Source organism: Amyelois transitella, chromosome 10 (assembly GCF_032362555.1).
Source record: "Amyelois transitella isolate CPQ chromosome 10, ilAmyTran1.1, whole genome shotgun sequence".
Classification (NCBI taxonomy): Eukaryota; Metazoa; Arthropoda; class Insecta; order Lepidoptera; family Pyralidae; genus Amyelois; species Amyelois transitella.
In genome coordinates this window covers 2,856,842-2,877,269 of record NC_083513.1, presented here as the reverse complement: position 1 = coordinate 2,877,269, position 20,428 = coordinate 2,856,842, and the positions used below count along the sequence as shown (strand labels likewise).

At 37.0% G+C, this 20,428-nt stretch overlaps 1 protein-coding gene across 1 annotated transcript in view; it reads left to right on the top strand.

Moving 5' to 3' along the window:
* Nucleotides 1-20,428, top strand: part of LOC106136503 (progestin and adipoQ receptor family member 4) — a 46,398-nt gene that overhangs the window by 1,823 nt on the left and 24,147 nt on the right. The window lies entirely within an intron of this gene.

Here is a 20,428-nt window from a genome sequence, read left to right as displayed (position 1 = left end):
ACGAGTAACTCATTCATCCTTAATCCACTTTTAGACTCTTTCAAATCTGTCAAACAGCTATCCATAAATAGGTTGAACAGCCACGGTGACGCAACACATCCTTGCCTAACGCCTTTCTCAATCTTAAACCACTCAGTGTGCGCTCCGTTTATCCTGACACAAGCACTCGAATCCTCATATAAGGATTTCAGTGCTCGTATTAAGAGACTGCTCACCCCATGCATAGAAAGTGCTGACCACAATTCATTCCTCTCAACTCTGTCATAGGCCTTTTCCAGATCTACGAATGTGCAATAGACTTTTTGACTCTTGGCCAAAAACTTTTCGGCTATGCACCGCAAGGAAAAGACCTGATCAGTACATCCCATTCCCTTTCGAAATCCCGCTTGAGCATCCCATATTTTGTCATCAGTTTCATTCTGACTCTATTAATCAATACCTTAGCATACAATTTGCCGACGACGCTAAGCAGGCTTATACCACGATAATTTTTGCAGTCCAGCTGTGACCCTTTTCCTTTGTAAAGTGGCACGATAACAGCCTTACACCAATCTTTTGGTACTCGGCCGCTTCTCCAACACAAATTGAAAAGGCAGTACAACTGACTAGCTACTACGCCTTTTCCTGCTTTAAGCATCTCGACCGACACTCTATCACACCCAGCAGCCTTTCCCGCTTTCATACTCTTAAGTGCTTCCACAATTTCGAACATTTCAATTTCGCCTTCCATCTCATTCTCTTTTTCTTCGCTATAGCAGAAATCTTTCTTATTTCCTTCCTTTTTTTCAAATAAACTTTCAAAATAGTCCTTCCATATCTTTAGTACACATTCTTCTCCTTTCACAACGCTACCATCCTGGCATCTGATCCTAGTCAGCTCTCTGGTTATAGTATTTCCTCGGGCTGACCTTACGGATTTCCAGAATACTTTCAGATTTGACTGAAAGTCTTCTGATAGCCTTTTATCAAAATCCTCTTTATACTCTTCTTTCTTTCTAATCACAGCTTTCTTAACCAAATCTTTCATTTTCTTATATTCCTTACGTGCTTCATTCACATCTTCATCTATAACCTCTTGCATTCTTAAGTTAGCTTTTGCTGCTAACAAATCCAGCCATGCTTTCTTCTTTAATCGCACAAGTTCTTGCACATCTTTACTCATCCACGCATTTTTGTGATTTTTTCCTTTCCTTCTTCTACTTACACCACACACTTCAACAGCTACTTTCACAATTCTTTCTTTAAGTTCCTTCCATCCATCTTCAATATCGCTCATTTCATCTAAATCTTCAAATTCATCCTTCAGTCTATTAATATACTTCTTACCTACATCCATATCTTGCAAATTTTCCACTTTTACTCTTTCCAAAGCGCTGGTTTGCTCCCTTACCCTGTGCCGCCAGCGATTGAAGATACCCCTTATCCGGGATATCACCAGTAAATGGTCCGAGTCAATGCCAGCACCGCGATATGCACGGGTATCCAGCACTTTGTTCTTCAATCTTTCATCTACAATCACAAAGTCTATCATACTTTTTAAAATACCTTCCACTCTTGTGTAGGTGTGGATCTCTTTATGTTGAAACATTGAGTTCGACACAAAAAGATCCCACTCTAGACAAATTTCTAATACACTTCTTCCATTATCATTCACCTTTTCGTCACCAAACGCACCAAGCACCTTTTCATATCCATCACGCTTTACACCCACCCATCCATTAAAATCACCTAACATAATAATCTTCTCATTTGGCTTGGTAACTTTCAATACTTCTCTTACACTATTCCAGAACTCCTCGTTTTCGCTTTTTGCTGATGTTGTACCCCTCGAACCCACATCCCAAGGTGCATAAACACCTAGAACGAAGATCCGAGTGATTCCAACTTTCAGCCTAATCCATAGAAGACGAGGGCTGACACACTCATACTCATTCACGCACTCAGCCATTCGTGCAGAAAGAATTAGACCGACCCCTTGACAGCCTCGGCTGGTACTGGAAATTCCAGACCAATACGCCGTGTAAGGGCCGTGCTGCGTCGCGTCGCATCCTTTCCGCTTCGTTTCATTCACGCACAACACATCCAAACGTCTTTCATCCATCATCTGGCATACTTCCTCAATCTTATCCTTCATTCCTCCTCTTACATTCATCGTCGCAAAGCGGCTTTCAGCAGACCGCATACCGCTCCCGCCGGGAACGAGACGTGATGGGGTGCGGACACCATCGCCGCCATCTAGGTGCTCTTTCAAAAAATTTGCATCCATGCGATTCCCACGAGACGCTAGGGAAAAATTTTGTCCGCCCCAGCAGAGCCCCGCATGCCAGGGTAAGGCTAGCCATTACCTGGGGGTCGCCCAACCCCATGGCGGAAGTGGCACGCTCGAGACTAGGCTCGCCCCTAGCCATGCATCCATCGGCGCGGCAGACCTTAGATTGGCAGGGATTTACATTAAAGAGGAATCCCAAGTCTATCCCTTAGTCGGCTCTTACGACATCCGTGGGAAAGAGATGGAGTGGTCCTATTCTTTTGTAATGGTGCCGGGAACCACACGGAATAATTATTACCTACTTAAATTGTAACTTAAAGAGAATTAGTTTCATATTAGTCAGTTTAAAAAAAAAAACAAATTTCCCAACGGCATTCATTATCAAGGTACCATTGTATTCTTAATCAAGATCAGCGTAGAACTAAACATTAATGATACACTTTAATAAAACAATAGTCGTATAAAATGAAAAATTTGCACGCATTCCTTCTTTGCCGCGTAGACTCGCGAAGCAACGCCTGGCATCCGTAGCAATCGCTACGTCAGTAGCTCCTGGCTACGACCTGCTCGTAGCAGGGGGCTGCTACGAGAACATAATCTACAGCTAGCCATCATTGGCCACGAAAAAGGTCTACGACTTATAGAGGCGAAATTCGGGTTATTCACGATCGTTGTAAAGCCACTTGTTATTTTCACTCTCGCTCTAACTGAGGCGTATCAAAAAGAGAAACAGAGAAAAGACAGCACTTGAAAGCTTCTTCCCATTTTCTACTACATGTAATTTTAAGTTAGATTCTGTAAAAATCAGAATAACGGTAGCACTAGTTTAAAAAACAATCTTTTTTCAAACTAGTTTTTATTCATTTACTAATTAACGTACTCTACTTACATATGTCCTAATCCATCGGAAAGCTCTTCATTATTCCTTATCAAAATAAAAGAGTATAGAAGTTTAACGTAAAAAAAAATACTACCCATTCCAATAAGTAATTGAGGTTAAAACAGCGTTGGTTAATATATTCGTTAATTCTTCGGATAGAATTATTGCTAACTTCTAATTCTTAATAACTTTAGTGCGCATACATTCAAAATGTGACTTCCGAAAGTCGATTCTATATATGTGCCAAATTTAGTGAAAATCATTCCAGACAAACACACAAAAATACAAATCCTTTTATTATTTGTGTGGATAATGTAATACTAATGAACAGTGACCCTGCTATGATCTCCTTATTGGAGTTTCCGTCATTAAGTCAAGGGCTTTAACGATCCTTGTGGTGTAAGGGTTTACTGAGTAGGTAGGTACATATTCGTTTGTCAATTGTTTTCCGCCTAAGCACTTAAAATAAAAACAATTTTGCAGTTTACTCAATCCTCGTTCTTAAAAATTCATCACTCATTTCATTGTTTTTTTTGATATACTCAGTATCACACAGAACATATAAAGCCTAATGTAAGGCCATTTTATATAAAATCGAATAATGAATAAATGCAACAAAGAAGATACGAAAACAGTATTTATTATGCAAATAAGTTCTCACTGTATTCGTGCCCATTCAAACTCGTACACAGATGTTCGATTGAATTAAAACAATTTTGAATATTTCTTTTCTTTGTCGGTTGGAGTTTATGGTGAAAAACCAAATAATCCAATTTTAGTTTGAAACTTTCACTATACCAAACACAATTGTGATTACAGTATACTTCTTATCTACGTACACATATCACTGATGGGTAGACAGAGCTAAGAATCACAAGCAAGACAGAATGTCTACTTTTACTGGATTGCTTAATCATTTTATATGAAGTCGTATTTTGCTGCATTCTTTCTACTCAAATGCGACTTAGCGCCACATATAGTTTTTCGCAAAACCCACGTTTACTATAAATAGGAACCGGGACGAAAGGTTCTTCTTCAGACTCCTAAATACCTATATATACGCGAAATTTCAGAAAGAAGGTTTGTAAGAAGCGTGAAGAGTTAACATAGAAATAAACTATTTTCGCAATTAAAATATTAGTTAAGACGGTTGCAATAAAGAGTTAACGTACTGTATCCTATCTACGTACATCGATGAAATTTTCCATAGGGAAGAAGGCACGCTGCACTTCCCCTGTCCAATTAGGGCGCCGACGCACCGTGGCTCCAGTTAGCAGTCGCTCGCCGAGTACCCGACAGATTTCCAATTTGATATTCAAATGGGGACATCCGCGATCCCCGAGTAGCAGAAATAAAACGAATAAAAAGGGTTGAATTCAGCTCCACTTTTAAATGTGACTTTCTATATTTTCCTCGCCTTTCCTTGATTTATTTTAGCCGATTTCAAAAAGAGGTTTGTATTCTTTTGTTTGATAAACATGTGTATGCGATAATGTCCTTGTGTTATCAGCTTAATTTATTAAGGCTTCATTTTGCAAAAAGTAATTAGACTTGTTAGGAATAACTATGTTAGAAGCTTACAAAGGGAAAATATTTTTTAACTCAACTGGTATGCTTTTATAGGGTAGGAAAAAGGAATGGATTGCTTTATTTAAAAACTCGGTATTCCTATCTGAAACTGGAAACACTTTATAAATTCCGCCTAACCAAAGAAGCCATTCATGATGAAGTTATTATATAAATAGTGCAGAAACCATAAAAATTCTTTGGTTGAAAGAAAAATCCATTTATTTTTCTATGCATGTCCACTCAATAGCCAAGACAAAAACAAACAGGATTTATGTTTCCTTAATATTCTTGATTTAATATTCATCAGGTCAGATTACGACTGGCTTTGATTAAATATGAAATGGTCTGAGGTAATGGATGGCAAATCTTTGTGTACTCAGTGTGTCAGTAAATTTCCTTCATAAATAACTTCTGATTGTATCATTTTTTCGATGATTTTGATTTGTTCCTTTTTTTTTTTCAATTATCATCACGGTTTCGCAGTCATCAGATATAGTAATAAAAACTTAGTGAACCCTTTTTATACATAAACATGTTTTCTAGAGCTTTTTAGACATTTTATCGGAAGTCATATTCTTTAGTTGAATGAAAAGTAATACATATTCATAAAGTTTGTCGTAATAACGAAAGAGATCCAGTATCATTATAATATTAATGATTTTTGTAATGCTCTATTATTTGTGCCTTGTGGTTCTCGGCACTAATAGAAAAAAAAAGAACCACTCCATCTCTTTCCTATAGATAAACTTGGGATTCTTCTTTTAGGCGATCGGCTAGCAACCTGCCACGATTTAAATCTTAATTTCATTTATTAAGCCAAACAGCTGAACTTGGCCTATCAGTCGTTTCAAGACTGTTAGCTCTGTCTATACCGCAAGAGATAAAGACGTGATTATATGTGTCTATGTATGTACTATTCTTTGTAGGCATAATAAAGAATCGAAATGCATAATATTTTTTTATTCATAAATAAAGTTCATAACTTTAGTCACTAATGATAAAGTGCCTCGGCCTCGGCTTCCCCTTTACATTCCCCTTTACCTTACGTATGTAGGTAAAGGGAAGGGTACCCATCGACCCGGGTCCCCTTTAATTCGACATGCGATTGAAATATGCAATTACAATGCATAACAAGGCGGGATTGGTTTATTTTGTGATGAATAAAAATGATTTTCGAGTTTATCTGGCCCTGTCTAGCCCATGACGTAAAGTTTCAATATTGTCCAAAATGAATACTACAGCAATTCTTAACAGTCGTTTGAAAGTATAATAATATGATATTAGATATAACTGCAGTGCACTTAGTATCGATTGTAGAACAGAATTAAAATAATCAATAGCAACATGTATTAATTTCCCAGTGACATGTTTGCCTTACGGTTACGCAGCAGATAGCCGGCTATCGTGTAGCTGTTATAGCCGCGCTGTGCTATAATTTTGTAAGGCCCTGAACATATATATATGCGATTGGCGGGAGTGGATGTAGAATATAAAGGGTTTTACGACAAGCACTTTTTTTTTCTAAAACAAAAAATAGAGGATGTCTACATTTGTCACCGTGAACATTTTTCAGATATAATTTTTCGTTCATAATTGCCAAACTTTTTTCTTTGTTACAATAAAAAAAAAATATTTTCATCTAACTCTTTGTTGCATTTTGTTTTAGAAAACAAAGTTCTTGTAAAAAATACCCTTAACATTTACATGCTGTTTAACTTATCTGTATTGACTTGACTTACGCTTGAAGCATTGTTAATTTCCAACTGTATCTACTCTAATAAACTTAGGTAAGACGCGCCTAGGTTACGAAGGTAAGACGGGAGTCGGATGGGTAAGTCGGAAAAACCTGACCTACCCAATTCAAGATCATAGTCAAAAAAAGCTGCTCGCGCTCTCACCAGGGAGGTGAATTAGGGCTAGTTGGAAGGCTTGCTTAAGATGCCTGCTATGCAAAAGTAACATTTCTGAAATATTTTTGAGCAAGTACTTATCTCGCTTGATTTGAGTAATACTAAGTGAATGTTGAAAAATGTATTCCAAATTGTAGCGATGGAGAATTGATTGTTAGTTGTGAATGATATTGCTCCCATAAATAAAATGATAAATGTGTTCAAATATACGATACAAGCGAATAATATGTCCTCATTCGTCATTTTGAGCTACGTGGTTAAACCATACAACAGCATTTATTTAGTGGAAACATATTTATTGCTGTATATAACGTCGGGCGGGTAGAAGTTTATCTGTATCGGGTGATCTGATCACATTAAATTGTTATTAAACCCTAAATGCTATTTGGGTTATATAGCTAGTATGTAATGGCACATGTTGACCAAGAAATGCTCGCTACTCGGCTCGCGTAATTATCAGGACGAACTTAGCTTGGATCGTAGTTAGCTAATCTTAAAGTGAAAATATTTATTCCCTGAATCACCACGTTATCCATAGTAAATAAAAAAGTTGATCCTTTGTTCTAAAATATCTGGAACCAGGCGGTACTTATTACTTAATCTAAACAGAGAAGTACACGGTACGTAATATGAGAATATCATGCTGCATGCATGCTGATGTTGAAGCAAACAATTGTTGGTCGCGACAGAGAGTGATGACGCGCAGAAAATAGTGAATAACATTCCCATTAGGTGCTCCCGAGGGAGGGACGCCAAGAAAACTAATACCGAAAGTGCAGATAGGTTGACGAATTTATAAAAATAGTACCGGGTTTATTTATCAAAATATTACAAAATATTCACAACAGCTTCGTCAACATCAAGGTAATACAAAATAGAAACAATCACCAAACAAACAAATACATTTAATCAAAAATACCACCCCGGACTGCACCCGGCTCAAAAGTACCCATTAAACTTGCCGCATTCCCTCTTTGGATAGCTATGGAGAGCCTTTGCACCAGGTACCATCCCGAGCGGTAGTCATAACCACGTGCCCTTAAACGCCGTCCTATCTCACCAATAAAGAGCCTCGCCTGAGGACACCATGGACCGGCTGTTTCTACGGCCACCGGAACAAACTCATACTGAGTTGTTAGAACCGAGTATTTATTAATCTTTTGTTCAGCAGCCATCTTAGCGGCTGCGCCGGGTGTACGCTCAGTGTTAGTGAGATAGGACGCAGCATACGTGCTAACGCACGTCGCGTCCCACAACAGGCAACGTCCTCTCTGCCACGGCACCAAAGTGAGTCCATCAGGTCGCTTCCCGTCCGTACGCGACAGGCCCGGCGGTTCCAGCTGACAAGGTATATTGGCAGATATTAAAGCCCTTCGTATAATGTCATTTAACGAGTGATGCCGCGACAGACGACCCGCACAACGTACGCACCCGAGAGCATGGTGCCCATCGGCCTCCACCATCTTCCCACAAACACAGAGATGAGGTTGACACACAGCGCACCCCAACCGTAAAGCTACGGCTACTCTCAGGGATTCGTTATCTAATAATGTTCCCATTTGTGGGGATGGGATAGCGTGCAACCAAGCGCCCGACTCCGGTTCAGCTGCGGCCTTGAAGCGAGCCAAATGAGCACCGGTGACCTGGCCCTCCAGTTCCTTAAAAATAGCCTGAGTCCTGTTTTCATCCCAAAGGCGCTGAACCTCGGGCCTATCAGGAACCGCACAGTTCGGGTTTTGCCCCACCCACGCTATCAAAGCATCGTCTACAAAGGGCAAGATCAAACTGTCACCGCTAGAAGGGAGTAATTTAGTGACAAGATTGACAACCCCATGCGACGAGGCCAAGAATGCTGGGAGAGCTAAATCTTCCAAGCGGCGAATACCCAAACCACCGCACCGGACAGGCAAAGAAGCTTGCTTCCACTGCACTTCATCAAGCCTGACGTTAAGAATGTCCTCTAGGATTGATTTGACTGCATTGTCAAACTGTTCTATTTCGTGAGGGCATAACCAAGAAGGACTCGTTCTCAAAACGTATGTCAACCGAGGGACCGCCAAGGAATTTCGGAGAAGCACCAGCGAGACATGGGAAGATAAGTTTTTCAAGCGATCGTGAGAGGCAACGAGATTTATCAATTTATCCTTAAAGGACTGAGGCAACCCCTCCTTAAAAATAGGTGCCCCTAAAAGCCTGAAATTGGACTCGTCCACAACCTTCACACCCGGCAACAAATACTCAAAACGTGATATAGAAGTACTGGCTACTTGTCCACACAAAAATAACTCACACTTACTTGTGCTAATCTCTAGCCCAAGCTGTTTAAACATAACAGACAGATTTTGTAAATCTGCTGCCACGACGTCAGGAGGGCCACCCAAGGTACCGTCGTCTAGGTACCAGACATTCAGCGGAGACTTCATACTAGTAACTGCTCTATGAATTGCCAGACTAAAAATGAGTGGGCCTAAAGGATCTCCCTGCTGTGCACCAACTAGCGATGAAATGGGTCTTCCCTGGAAAAACAGGTGACTGGACGAAGAATAGCACTGATAAAGAAACGGATAAATGACCGGTGTGTGCTCCAGGACCTCTTTCAACATAAAGTCTCTCTCTACGCTGTTGAAGGCATTAACAAGATCCACCTTCACGATAACGCTATCAGTATTTTTATTAACTTCTACAAAATATCGAGTCGCGTGGAGCTGCCTCACATCCTCCCGCCGTAGCAAAACCCAACTGGTGGGGCTGCAAATGATGAGCTGCACTCTGTCTCACTGATCTGCAGGCCAACTTTGAAACTAAACGCCTGAAGGTGTTACCAACAGCGATGGGTCTAATACCACCATCCTTTTTCTTTAAAGCGCAAAGAGATCCACCGTAAGGCACTCTGGCACCACCACCATAAGGGCATACTAGAGGGTTGAGTAAACCTCTCAACAGAAAATTGCAAAGCTCTGTCAACGCTTCCAAAAGACGAGTACCGTTATCGCCCGCGGAAGGTGAAACGAGCTCCTTAAGATGGTCAGGACGAATACCATCCAATCCAGAGCCCGAACCTGTCTGAAAGGAATTCAGAGCCGCGAGAACATCCTCTGAGGTAACAGAAAGGAAAGAATTTGTACGGTTTGGTTCGGGTGGAAAGCTTAAAATGCGAGAGGGCGTCGGATGTTTCGAAATCAAAGCATTATGTGTCCCCACGTCATTCGGCGCTACCGAACAATCCGAAAGCAACAATCGAACCGCACCCCTTAAATCCCCATCAAATACTTTGGATTCGATGGATCTGTAAATAGAGGAGGAAGTTTTTTTAAAAACGCCAATGGAAATGGAGTCCATATGACCCACTCTATCAATATTTTCCTTAACCTTTGAGGTTAATGAAGAATGACACTCACGACTAGGTACTCTAAAAGCAGTAAACGAGAATGAGAGCAATGCAAACCAGGCCTCTTCACTATTATCCCTAAGACATTCCCTAATGAGAAGTATCAACTTGCCCGCAGCCAAACATCTCGCCCCTTTAGGGATATGCTTCAAAACAGGGATGTGTTTTTTTAAAGAAGCAAGGGTTTCCAGAGGTTTTTGAACGTCAGCAGAATGAGCAGAAGGTGCAGAACTCCCAATAACATCACTCCGGTGCTGATGCTGACCGTGCATGCGACTCATGTGCACGGACAACCCGCGGGGAACGACAAACTGACGTGACGACCCGGGGCAAAGAGGACAAGTACTAAGGCTCAAATTCTCAGTCATAATGTAAAGAATGAATGCGCCGATAGAATTGTAGACAACTTGGTGAAAGCAACATTCTTTAAATTACTGTATAGATAAAGCACATTAAAGTATTAATTTAGATAATGTACAAAACAAATTAATTGTATATGAACAAATTAAATATAGAAAAATAAAATAAAAACAAAAAACCGCAGAGAAAATAAAATATCTCTACACAATCAGTCACATCATGCATTATTAAAATACTAAATAAATGTCTAAATTGAAAGCATGAAAATAATTTGTTATTTTAAAATGACCAATAACTTAAAAACTACTCGGTACTCGAACTCGGGTCCACCGCACCGCAACTCTTGCCCGTCTTCAACAGCAAACAGAGAAAAAAAAGTAGTTTTGCATTAGCCCCCCACGGGGCTCGAACCTGGGTCCGTTGATTAGCGCTTGTGCGCCGAGACCGCAGAGCCAGCGGCGACTGTGACGTGCTTAGCGAAAAAAGTAATAAAGTGCTTCAACTGATTTTAGTGGCGTGCGTTTATTTATGAAATATATGTTGAGTGTTTTACTTTAGCCCGGCTGCTTCATTTATTTTCTCACAAAGTGGAAGGATAACATTTCAGACCTGTTTGATTAGAATTCATTTTTTTTATCTATAAGAAGAATTCGGTACCGGTATATTAACTTTGAATAGGTATTTGTTACAATATCATTGTATTTGTTACAAATTAATGATAATAAACTAAAACTAATCGGTATGGATTATTTTTTTTACCTTTTTGAAAAATATTCCATCAAAGAATAACATTTTAAATAGCGAAAATACTACCTGGAAATTAGGCGTAGATGGTACACGAACCACTACCATCATAATGAAGTACTCCAAATAACATTAAAATTACATTCCTACTTTATAAAGAAGTAGTCAAGATTATATTATGTTTCTTTTAAAATTTCTATGGTACTCGTAGTATTAATTATTCATATTCGCATGTACAGTTTAGTTCGCGAAACGGCGCCGATACGGCTCTCGTATCCCGCACTGGGGCGGCACACAGCCTTAACCCAAATACTGTTGTATAACAGTTGGATACTTGCCAAAAGGCATTTGCTAAATTTATTGCTCTCGGTCACCTGTTTAAGATGTAGTCGTAGGCATAAACTGCGCTGTTTTAGGGTGTCTGCCATATTTTGTTAAGGGTTGTTAAAATGTACTCATATTGATCAATATCGCATAGTTACGACGCATGGTAATGGTCTACAATGAATGAAATTCTACCACTTTTTAAATCTCATTACATCATTAAGTCTCGCAGCTGAACGCGGCCTTTCAGTTTTTTCATGACTTGGGTTTACCCTGTTAGGAATAAAGATGTGATTATATATGTTTGATGCATGGTAAGATAATGTTTACTTACAAAATATGTGGGATAGAGTTATCCTACGACAACATTTGGTTTTACGCAGTTTCGATGGGGTGCGTAAGTACATACATATGTATTTGCGTATGTTAGTACATATTTGGTAATTAACAAACACGCAGTTCAGTAATTAAAAGCATTACAGTCGATAAATTCATAAACCGTAAACAACATACAACAACACACTCCTCAGTATTTAAATTGTGATCTTCAGTATCGTCCATACCTACATGTAATTAAGTCTTTTTGTCTTGCTCGGAGACAGAGCCCACAATCTTGAAAAGACTGGAAAGCCACAGTATCGTTGATGTCTTATTTATTACCATATCTTACAATTTTACATAATAAGATTCTAGTCATTTTGAAATAAACCCCATAAATTGATACTTTCAACTCTCCCCAGACAAGATTTTGTTTGCTAAATTAAATAAGTTTCATCAAGATATACCTACGGTAGTTATTTCTGCCAATTAAAGTTTTATACTATATTTATTACCACTTTGACTTGAAGTATAAATACACTTTGAGTTTAAATATTTAACTGCCTCGTTTTCCGATGTTTACTTACGAGTTATAGAAAGTTTTCCGACACAAAATATGATAGGCGTGTCGTGATATGTCACACGTCAAGACTTGCAGAGTTTTCCGAAATAGCCCATGTTCTAGGGTTGCCAACTGACATTTTGTTATTCCTTCTACCTTGGTGGCTTAACGAGGAACTCATCAGAAATTTTTAATGAATTACTAAAAAATTTATAGGCAACATTTCGGCAAATAAGAAGATATATTTAAACAATGTTTTCTTTCTTTTCGTCAATCCCTTCCCATTACCTGTGGGCTGTTTCTTTTTCGCATGCCCATGCGTAGGTAATCATACACTGTCCACTAAGTAGCATAATGATTTCCAGGACTTTATTTGTCGTAGCCAGGTCCAGGGCAACACAACATATGATATTCGTTAATACTTTCTTTTTTTTTCTTATGAATATATATGCCTTCTTACGAATATTAGGGATTATAAAGTCCACCGGCACTTTTAAGATAACTACTCGGAACTGCGGTACTGATTCGGTATCACTGACGGATATCAGCAAGCCGAGTCTTCCTAACACATTGTAATCACCAATTGTTTATATTATACAAAACATTTAAATAAAAAAAACTTATATTTCAGCCCTAACATACCTAGTAATACTAAACTAAGCTACCTAACTTTATTGCAACTTAGATACAGTTACCATGACTTAAAGTTGCAAGTGGAGTAACCGGATATGCGATCTTACATAATTCACGATGATGTTAAGTGCGCCCTTCGATAGCCGATGGAATTGAATTATGAATGAATGTAAAAGCCTCTTAGTTTAACAGTAATCTGTTAACATGGTATTTGATGTTAGCTTAGCTAACCCTTCTTCTAAAACTGGAAGCTTACTGCATTATTACTTTAAGGATTTGGTGTATTAATTCCTCATCTCATTAATTAAGGCTGTAATGTGGATACAAATGGGTATCAAATATTTTCTACTTTATGAAATAGACATAAAGGAGATCATTAAATATGTAAGGGTGCAATTTTTTACTTCTTATGCAATAATCAAAACACTAATATATTATAACTTATACTTACTTACTATTATATTACTTACTATTATGAGAATAATAAAAAAGGCTACAAATAATGTGTAAGCAAAGTTGCAAACGGAAACTTTCATAAAATGATCCCTTTTACTTTAAAAAGATCTAATGTACATTTAAATGCAAAATTTAAAATGCTACTCAAAATTAATATTACACAGGCAAACAGGAGTAGTCATAAATAATATGATGATTAATGCGAACATATAGTTACATACAATGTATATGTATAGTACGTGCAACCATGCCCTGAATATGTTCCCTCGTCAGTCCTCAACAAACAAAGCGGCCGCAATAAACTTTGCGTAAACGCTACTAGCATTAATTAAAACGAGGTTGGACCTCCCTCCGATTCCTTTGGCTTCGAAGCTTTGGCCACAGGCTACAGGAATATCTTCTATTCATTTATTTATTAAAAGGTATTGGCAGGAGCGCCGCACTCGTGAGATTTGTAGTTCTGTTTATAAAATAACTATGAATACATCATACATGGAAACCCTTCCTATTAAGGATATTGCTTTATAATCAAACAAACATGGGTTTAGGTAAAGAGTATGATTTTTTTTAAAATGATACACAAATCCAAATTAAGTATGAATGAAAAAAATCAAGAAGAGAATATACCTAAATCAATTAGAATTAGAATTAAAACGTGGCAAAGTCATTTTGTCCTAGTTCTCAGTAGACTCCCAAACGTCTTGTTTTCTATTGTTTATAGAAAAACATATATCATGATTTATCCATGAAAATACAAAAAGGAGATACTACAAATGTATTTTTAGCAATACGAGTTCGAGTTTCGTCAAATTTTAATACGGCCTATGGAATATTTAAAAATGTAACAGTTGGGTACTTTAATATTCTCAAATGGTTAAAGTTTGGCCCAACTTTACGTTATAAAAACCAAGTAATACACATATTGCACAAAAGGGAATAAAACGGATGCCTGGAGCATATTCAAGTTTAATATCTAAAGCGGAAAGTTTGAAAGTAGTCGTAGTCCCATTTAGATAGTGGCGTTGTCATTTAGCGGTGGCAGGAATATGTTGCAACTGTTCCAGCAGAATGATAAATGGAATTCTGCAATGCAATTTAACATATACTTATTCGTTACTGTACTGTAGATATATATAATAATCTACATACATATAATATACTCGTATTAGTGTCTAATATATTGCCAATCTCTTGGCAAAATCTCTTGAATACGGCCATCGTTTTTTCGACGGTTTAGTATTTTTTAAATTGAAAATAAAACGAGGGTGTCTCGCTCTTTTCTCTCCACGGAGAACGTAACCGAGGGCAATAAAAACAGCAAATAAATGTATGAATGCAACGAAACCCCGCGCAATACCTACGAGAATATTTATATTCCACACGTGTCCTTTTAAACTTGCTGCATGGTAAGAGAAGTAGGTCAGTGCAGACACGTTTCTCTTTTTATATTAAATTTTTCATATCAGCTTTCCTGGAAATATCGATATATACACGTTACCCTATCGTTATTTATGAGTTACACCTACGACAGGTTAAAGTAAATCTTTTATTTTAGGCTGTGATAGTCAATCCCTTTTTTTCTGCTTTACTTGTAAAGATATGAGGGATAAATAAAGCTTCAGGTTCATGATACATAACATTATACCTTACTTTTATACAACCCTAAATTTGATTTTATTCTGAAGACATGTGGAACAGGAGGCAATAAATCTTCTGTGTATATAAAATGCAAAATTAACTGACACATCTATATGAAACAGACAGATCACAGACGAAACCACCCAACAGATTTCATTACAATTCGCCATTTAGATAGTTCTGCATAATTTTTTTCGGAAATTAACGCGAAAGCGATGCCTAACTTTATAACAGACTTTTGTACAAAAAGCCACTTATTAATAAAAATGCAACCTCAAACGGTGCAGTCTGTTGTCTTACCAAGTTTGCATACATACTTTTTACGTATTTGTGTAGCGATATATTTGCCTCATATGAATGTATGTACTACAAAGACTACCATGGATTATTAAAATAGTTAGTATACATGGCTAATTTATTTACTTTTTTGATAGACATCGCGACCGACTCGTCGCCTATGCATTTATATTGCACCACATGCGCCCGGCATCGATCCACATCGTTTAAATTTTCATCCGATAATTATTACCGCAATAGCTGTTTGAACAAGTCGAATATTAAAGTAGCAAGCTGGCCAGTATTAAAATAGCGAGAAAGATGTTCGATAAATTAAACTTTGAAAGAACTGATTTCTAAAATAAATTAAAATTTTAGAAAGAAATTTTGATATTTTTGTCAAAATTTAACCTAGGCTGTCCCTATTTGAATCTCAATTCCATCATGAAGCTATACTACTGAACGTGACTGTTCAGTCTACCTTGTAAGGAATAAAGACATGATTATAATATGTTTGTATGTTAAATTGAAGAAGTTCACTTTAGTAAATAGAGTCATCAATTTGATCCCGCCCGCCCTTATTGCGGCTCTCTAAAGCGCCTCAAATACATCGGCTTCGCTGGGTCGTTGCAGTCTGAATTACTGTGCTTATTCGTTTCCTCATAACGTGGTTTTGTATTAAACGTTTAAAATTTTCTAGGGAACATACCTGTGACCAGTTAAGCATATAACCTATACTTATAAAAATCAGAATTTTTTTTTAAAATTTTGCAGTTTTATTTGTCATGAATAAACTTATAAACTAGTTGATTTTAATGAAATTTAACACAGAGAAAGACTAGATCTTCAAAAGTAACAAGGTTTCAATTTTTTTTGTAGAAAATTCTAGAAAAAGTATTCTACCATTTCATATAAGACAAATAGAAAGTACTTTTAGAAAAAAATTATATATGACTTAGTTTTAATATTCATCGTTTGCCTACTCTATACAAGTGAAGTATAATGTCTAGTACATCCCTATTGCAAGACTTGTGGTCTATGTTTAACGTCCTGAACTTCTGTCTACACCATGAATAAGTTAGAAACAACACACCTTTATAGGTAATTAAAGCTTTTATTATTTCATTTTTGATGTCTTTGTGTTTAGTACATATTTGCCTATGTAAATAATATATATATTTTCAGGAATTTCCAGGATGAAAACTAGCGTAATGTTACTTAAGAAGGTCTAATTTGATCAAAATTTTCTAGTGATTTTTAAGTTTATTCATTAAAACAAAGCTAACAATCTTTTCTAATTCTAATGTTTGTTTAAATCTGGCGATATATAAATCACATAGACACACATATAATAACGCCTTTATCTCTTACAGGGTAGAGTAGCGTAGCGAGTAGCCAGATTTGGAAAGACTGAAAGGTCGCAATCAGCAAAAAAGAAAAATTCTGCATTAAACATTTTCGTCCCATATTTATTTTTATAGCAATGTTTTTATATCACTGACAAGTACGCGACCCCAAGGCTCCCCGGCGGCGGCGGCGGTGCGACTCTGAGAGTAGGCGTTTGATCCCGCCGCTTTTAGGTTCGTCGCTTCCTGGGCGCGGCTGATACACAAGGGGCTGTGGGATCGCCGACGTCACACTGAAAGATGTTTTATTTTTAGATACCATCACAAACTTTCTAAGTTTTTCAATTCTTTATTAAATCAATAAAATTAATTAATAATTCAATAAATTTATTTATCTCTATGTAAGTCTGTTGCATTTTCATGATAGCGATATAGGCATTTCCACTCTTGCTTTTGAAATCATATACTACGCATAAATATCAATTTTATGCAAATAAAATTCATAAGAATTTTGTATAGTCTAGTTAATCTGATAGATACCATTTTTTTTTGTAGTAATTTCTTCTACTGGAGTTGGCTTGAACTATTCGTGCATCGGTTTGAATAATAAAAGTTGTAACTGACAAATTTAAAGCATCGTGCATGTTTAGTTTGTTTGTTCTAGTCTTTCATTAAATTACTTTCGACATCGATAGTATAAAAATAAGATAAATTGTATACTTTACCATCTGCCCAATGTACAGCGATGTTCGATACATGCTCAGCGTATAATTTACTGGTGTCAGGTTGCAGTCCTAATCTGCGGTGTCACGGTCACTCCAATCGATACACATTCTGAGGGGAGACTATTTGGACGCACCGATTTGATAGTAAAGCCTGCTTCATTGTCAGGGGAAAATAACTTATCCTTCTAAATAGTGAATTAATAATTAAACCATTTCTGCAATTTTCTACTTAAATTCGCCATTTATGTAATAAATAACATACTATATCCCTTGCGGGGTAAAATTTGTATTTTTTGAATTTTTGAATTTTTGAACAGAGCCAACAGTCTTCAAAAGACTGATAGTGCCACGTTCAGCTGTTTGGCTTAATGATAGAATTGAAATTCAAAAAAGTGGCAGGTTGCTAGCCCATCGCCTAAAAGAAGAATCCCAAGTTCATAACCATAGGATTATGGGATAGCCCATAGTCGCTTTTTACGATATCAATGGGAATGAGACGGGGTGTTCTTACTCTTTTTTTTCTTGGTGCCGGGAGCCATACGGCATATAATAAATATATAATAAATTATATCGTGTATATAACGATGAAACAAATATTGTTCCTCAATTTTTATTGTTCAATCAATCCAAATTCGACGTAAAAAATGTACAAATAAACAAATAATCAGTGCAACAGTCTCTACCTAACCTTAAGAAAGGCGTCTCGGAGGGGTAAGCAACGACCGCATCTTTTCAGTAACCATGATTTCTTCATACTTACTCCTTTTGCTTCTTTCACATTCATCAATCTTCATGACAGTTCGTTTGCTTAAGTAACAATTTTAGATATATGAATTTATGACTCTGTAAAAAAGTAACGTTATCGTACGTTAAAGGTTACATTTTTTCTCTCTGGCTGGCTTTTATTTTTTGCGGCCCGCTCTCAATTTTCAGACTTTTATTAGTGGTCGCTTGTCGAGGTTTTTCTTTACTATTCGCTAACGGCGACCATCAAGCCACATACATCACTCTGCAACAATTAGAATAAACTGAAGCCACGCTAATTCCATTAGTCTGAAACACGAGAGATGTCGCGACACAGATGTCTCTTGGGACTTTGAGACAGTAAGTATTCGCTAAAGATCTGTGATAAAATAGCTAGCGGACATGGAAATTATATATACGTAGATATCACGTTTTTATTCCTTGTAGGGTAGATAGAGCGAATAATTTCTATTGAGACGTTCAGTTCTTTTGAGATTGGGCCCGTTACTAACTTGTGAAATTCTTGGATCTTAGGGAGTGTTGTAAGCAAAAGATGTTGCTCTAATTTAATGTGCTTATTTCCTGCGAAATCATGTTTGATATTTTGTCACATAAAGCATATAGTTACGCCATTTTGTCATTAAGCAATCGTGCAATTAAGCATGAAATTAACGAAACAAAAGTCAACACGTGTAACCTGTTGACTAATAAGATCACGTGTAATTCACCAAATCACCATAATGCTAAGCTCTCACGAAAGATTTTATGGCGAAAATTAAATAGCTAGTGTTAGGAAGCTTTTATGCGCTATTTATTTATTTTATTTTATACAGTTGGATCACCAACAGCAAGTTTTACAATCATTAGCTTATAAAATATACTTTTAAGAGCTAATTAAAGGGCTTCACTAATAAACAGTTTAAAAAATAAAATTTTCGAGAACCAAATTTACACTATATAATTATTTTATGTAATATTATGTAGATGTGCAAGCTATATGTAAATCGACCCTCTCCTTATTTTACCTGAATGGTTAGTTACCTTTAATGAGAAATTGAAGCCATTTTTATTATTTTCAAAAACTAGTTTTGGCAAAGAGTATATTTTACTTTAGTGCGTGTAAAATGATATGAAACTGTGGTTTTCTTTAGGTAGTAATTAAACGGTGCCCTGTGTTTGATACATGGCGTATAACGAAAATCATGCGAATCGGAAAAATAATATTCCAATTAAAATGGCGAAATCCACACATCCAAAAGGGCTTTTATTTATGCCTATTGATGGAAGCTGGCCTATTTCGGGCAAAATTAAGCTTTATGACTCATTTCTCGCCGTGAATGCAATTTGAATTCATTATTTCCGGCAGCCAAAGGAAAGTTTAATTTGGCTGACGTCGACAAATTGTGCGAAATACCCAGAATTGCTGGAATATACTTTCACTTAGGTATTTCTATTTACGCAAATTTTCTTTCATCATATTTGTAAGCAAGACTTTTAATCATTATTGTTACTTACAATTGAAATATTTTTGTATCTCTACATTTTCCAAAGGATGAGCTACCTTGCCATAGAGGCCTTGGAGGAAGAAGACATCTTTAAAAATATATAAATATAATACAAAGTACTATACATGTGAAGATATCTATATAAAAACACAAACCCGTGTTCCGTCGTAGCAACAGCGGCACGACAAACTTGCGTGCTTGTGTTGCGTGCAATTTACAAACACACCTACTTAAAGCTCTATACATTTCGGGCACCCTTCTCAATTCATTCACACCACATTTACGTGAAATATTTTAGCGCCCATAAATATGAGCACAATTTTTAATTCTGCTTAACAATGATGGATTGGGTTGAGTAATGGACACAGATTAATGTGGAGACGCAATCGAAAACTTCCACGTTTTTTTCCTTGTCTTATTTGTTTTTGTCTCTATCTACACAAATAATTATCGATACAAATACGCGATAGTAAAACATTTTTGGGCTTGCTGGGAACTATGATAGGAATAATTTAAAAATTATTTAGAATTACATATGTAAATCATCTGGATATCCTAGTTAAAAGCGGTACAATATTACTCAAAATATAAGCTTACCTATGTATATTCAGATACGTCACGTCTCTATATTTGTCTATGTAAAAAGCACACGGCACAGGTCAACTTACGTGCTGGAATTTTTACCTCTATCCCACAAGAAGTATGAGAGCGTAGAACTTTATCGATTTAGAGTACAAGTGCAAAAATTAGCCCGTAAGCGTCTGAACTATTTTGTCATAAA